Source organism: Anoplophora glabripennis, unplaced genomic scaffold (assembly GCF_000390285.2).
Source record: "Anoplophora glabripennis isolate ALB-LARVAE unplaced genomic scaffold, Agla_2.0 scaffold338, whole genome shotgun sequence".
Taxonomy (NCBI): domain Eukaryota; kingdom Metazoa; phylum Arthropoda; class Insecta; order Coleoptera; family Cerambycidae; genus Anoplophora; species Anoplophora glabripennis.
Window position 1 is genome coordinate 250,837 of NW_019416449.1, and position 5,046 is coordinate 255,882.

Consider the following 5,046-nt stretch of genomic DNA (forward strand, 5'->3'; position numbering starts at 1 on the left):
AACAGAAAAGAAAATCAGTTTAATGATAAGGTTTTTTAAAAAAAATCTCTCAAATGAGGGATTATAATTTACCTATTCACATTTATGTTTCTTTTGGTGCAGGTTACCTATTATTGTTATAAAGAGATTTGTTAATAATAAAGATGTACATTTTAAAAATACTTTATTATAAAAATTATATAAAATTTACATTAAAAATTTCAACAAAGATTTTACAATGGTTATAATATTTATGACAAATAAATTCTTCAAAATATAACACTAGGTAATAACCCTTTTCCAAATTAATTTGCGGTGCTTGAGATCTATGTTTACAAATTACAAAAAATACCATTGGTATTTCCATAAACATTTTTATATTCGCATTTAGTTCAAATTAGTGTAATTAAAAATATTGCATCAAAATACACTTAGTTTGTGATAAGACTTTGTATCACTCAGGGTCGTGACATCATAATATTTAGTAATTAAACACGAATATATGATAAAATTCCTAATGTATGAGGAAAAGGGGTATCCCAGGAAATATATTTACTTTAACAAAAGGACCATTGTGATTTGGGGACTATAAAACTATAGTGGACTATAATAACTCACATTGGTTTCAAGTTCGTCAGACAAATTGGAACAATGAATATATCCCTTATAATTGTACTTGTTTTGTCGCTTCTGGTTCTTAGTGCCTACAGTGCACCGGCTGCTTTTGAAGAAGGACTTTTGGAAGAACAAGATACATATGCTTTTGAAGAAGGGCTTTTGGAAGAACAAGATACAGGTATATTTAATATTACTTTAAATTATTAATGTTTCAAAATTACCCTCTCGGGATCCATCAGAGATGAGAAATCATTAAATTAGGGTAAAATTACATAATTTGGTGAGTAGTTTATTTTAATTTGGGAGATTGTTTGAAAAAATTTAAAAAATTTTGCATTGTCTTTTGATTTTAAATTTATACGAAATTTAAAAATAACATTTTTAAGGCCACTGTCGTTTTTTCATTTTCTTACAAGATCATACCGGTGTGAAAGCAGCAGCCAAAAATAGCAATTAGCTTGATTATGTCCGAACACAACGATGGACTTCCAAAATTTACAGTATTTATTACAAAACATGAAGATTTCATAAAAATGAAATAAAACTTAAACGTCAGTAGTTAGTGTAAAAGCTAAAATGTGATAGAGAGAAATGGAGAGAAGAGGAGTAAAATACACAATTGAAAATACCATGTTGTGCACTATTCCTAAACGATTTAATCGAGAAAAAATAGATAGTTGGAGATACACAACCACCCTCAATCGATAATACCTCATGATTTCACATTCGCTCTTTTTTTGTTTGAAAAAACTGTCCTATTTTATCTTCATCTTATGTTTTGTAATGCTCCAGTAAATTTGGAATATCCATGAATGTATTTGGGCATAATTGAGCGAATTAGCTGGTATTTTTGACTGCTATTTTCGCACCGATCACTATTGTTGGTATTTATAATTATATATTTAAAAAATTGAATACAATAAAAAAATCCACCAATAAAATGTTAAGTAAACTCTGAGTCAAATAAAGAAACAAAAATGGCTTCGAGAATATGTCTTCTAATGTCATGTAGTAAATGTCATGTTGAAAAAGAATCTAAAATTAATGATGATATTTCGATTATTAAGTAATGTCTTTGTCTCTGTTGAAATCCAAGGTAATAATGTCATAATGAACAATTTTAAAGAGCTTTTATTAAAATTGAAACATTTAAAAAAAAATTAAAAATGTTTACGCATTATTTCATTTTCAGGACTGACAAGAGTAAAACGAGGCTGCCGCAGAATATGTATACTTCAATGTCTTGTTAGTAAGAAAGGCGTAGCAATTTGCAAAAGAACTTGTGTTTGCCGATAATTAATTTTCAATAGTGTATTATTTATTTGTTGTTATGTTGCTTTAATAGTTTTTAATTATATTATCTAAATGAATAGCAATTTCTATTTATTTTAATTTAAAATGTTTAACAGTTCTATTTTCCGACTAACTCGATACAATAAGGTAAGGATGACAGCAACAATGCTACAAAAAATAATAATAATAAAAATTCTATCATTCAGTCAATCGTTGCGTTTATCTGTAAACAAAATATCATTAAAAAGATGATTATTATTAGTTGGGATATCATGGTATGGGGATCGTTTTTTACCTGGATAATTAATTAGACCTTCTGATTTTCATTATTTATTATTTAAATGTATTTTATCATGTATATATTTTCAACGTGAGTTATTCCAATTCAAAATAAAGAAATAATGTGATATTAGGTTTCCACTGATGATATATTTTTGGTGATATTTGCGTAGCCAATTGTTCCCTTATCTAGTAATTTGTGGTTTGATGCACACTCAAGTTAGTTACTTATTTATACACATATCTGAATACCAGAATTGAATGAGATGAGGGCACCCTAAGTTGAGTGAAACATAAGTTTGATATGAGTGAAAGGATAGTATAGATTTAGGGAAGTCTCTGAATTTGGCCCTAAAATAAATATCCAATGTTTTTAGAACTTTATTATAGGCATTATTTTGAAACTGTGTATGTATAAAATTAAATCACCCTGTATGCATTAATTTTGATTTGAAAGGAGCGAGTCCATTCGAATTGAATTTACCAGATTTACTAGTAAAATTATTTGCGATAAAAATATGCTTTTCGTAAGTACAAGGGAAAGCCGACACGAAAAATAAAACATAATTTTATGTCGAACAGTTGCAATATAAATTTCATTTTATGAGTTAATAAAATGAAACTTCAGAACGTTGATATAAACCGACACAAAGCGCTTAACGTCTGCAACTTATTAATTTTTTGAAATGATTTCCCCTTTAAATTAAATTTGCATAGGTACTTAAAAATTCGGAAACCTAGATTTGTAATGAAATGAAAAATTATGTTTAATATAAAACTGTATATTTTATATAAACATAGAATACTGTGTACCTTTTAAGTGTGTCCTAAATTTTAAAAGCCAAATTGTGTCTGGTAAAACTCAAAATAAATACATAATATAACAAAATAAGAAAAATTAAAAACTTCTAAAACATATGTATAAGATCAGAAAAAGTATGCGAGCCATGTAAGTCAGGGCAAAATGTTCACAAAGGTTGTGGACCAAATTCCATGTTAACAAATTATGTAATTGTTGAATCGTCACTTTTTTCTTATGTCTTGGAACTCAAAATGAATAAACATGTCAAATTTGTTTCTTGAATTTGTATTTGCTGAACATATGTGGTTATAGCATAAAAATTATTCGTACAATTTCATATTTGACATATAACTAATTACAACAAACAAAACAAACAGGTTTTGTTTGTAGGCTTTCGTGGCTGTCGTTAATGGTTGAATGGTTGAAGAAGAGGAATATCAACACAGTATTCAGCATTGTAAAGAAGGTGGCGACAGCGTTTCCAAAGACCTGCAACAACGACTAGCTCCAGGGCCCCGGTGTGTACAGTATTCCTTGCTCTTGCGGAAAGGCCTACATAGGACAAACAGGAAGGCACATCAACACGAGGTTAAGGGAACACAAAAGTCACCTCAAAAATAACAACTGGAAAAAATCGGCAGTAGCAGAACATAGGGCGGACACGGGACACACGGTGGATCTGAGTGAAGCCAACAAAATGGTGGGAGAGAGAAGATTTTGGCCCCGACTATACAAAGAAGCATTAGAAATTTACAAAAATTTGTATATGCCAGGTGTATGGGAGCGAGTCATCCGTGAAAGCAACCTACTGGAACGTCAACAACGCATACGAGGTCACCTACCAGAACGTCATGGATCAGTGACCACATCAAATATAAATAGTGACAAGAGTAACTTCTGAAGAAGAGAGTAATATGTCTCTCGAAACGTCAAGAGTTGTAAATCGATGACGTGGCAACCACAAAACAAACAGTATTCGTCACTGGGAATGTATGAAAGATTGCATGTTCTGCAGGGGTATATTTTACCGAATAGTACTCGTAATGCTGAAAAAAAGTAATTCCACAAATTTTAGCCCCCCATTGCTATTGAATTTGGTCCAAAATCTTTGAGAGCAATTCAAACACATTTACCCGCTAAAATTGTACCGTTTAGAACAAAAAACGTCTTATCCAATTTTTGTTTCAAGTAAAAAAAATAAATTTTTAAGTTCTTATCATAACAAGGAAGATGTTTTATCATTCTGGTTCCTAATTATCGTTTTGTATTATAAAGGTAGAATATGACATACCCGTGTTTTTCATTTGTCTATCCTTAAACGTTTCTAAATTATTTTCAATAACCAGAGCGATAATCATTTCCAAAATCAATGTTTATAGTTTATAGGAACCCTTTTGCTATGTCGAGGGGTTCTATCACTTAACCTACGTAATTTGGGACACTGTGTGTATTCCATAGAGTCGATAGTCAGTAATGTAGATAAAAAACTTTTCACATTTTTTCTCCCTCACATTTTGAATAATTCGAATTTATCAGCAAAAACAAATAATTCAACCACAGGATTTAGATACAAATATATATCTATATAAATCTGTCTAAAGAAGACCTTGCCTTATACTTACAATCAATACAGAATAACTACTCCCATTATATAAAGTCTGTGCAGACATTTCGTCGGGGATTCTATCGAATCGATTCTGATACATATAAACTTTGTAAGCAAATATAAAAAACCCACTAAATTGTACTCTTGGGAAGAACACTCGTGTCATGGACAGGCCATGAATTTTTTGCGGAAATATTTGACCTATAAAAGCCAGCCACATATATTTCATTGGCGTGGTCTATTGTATTCAGTATATCCGTTATCTGGCCTCATTTTTGTTCGATATGTCAGGAACGTACACCCATTCTTATATTTTTCCAGTGTATTGATCGATGATCTTTTAAAAATAAACTGCATTGAATGATATTTTTAGAACGGTTTAAAGTACTTGTACCTAAAGTATTTTTTACTGACACTGATACAGGCACAATTCATTATTATTTTTTTTTATAAATTTCCCAACAAATAC

The 5,046-nt window shown here is 30.3% G+C and overlaps 1 long non-coding RNA gene across 1 annotated transcript; it reads left to right on the forward strand.

The window, feature by feature from the left end:
• The first annotated feature begins 737 nt into the window (after positions 1 to 737).
• On the forward strand, positions 738 to 1,967 carry LOC108910937. Its single transcript, XR_001964485.1, has 2 exons — positions 738 to 775; positions 1,790 to 1,967. It is a non-coding gene; the product is annotated as an uncharacterized LOC108910937 (long non-coding RNA).
• Positions 1,968 to 5,046: the final 3,079 nt, after the last annotated feature.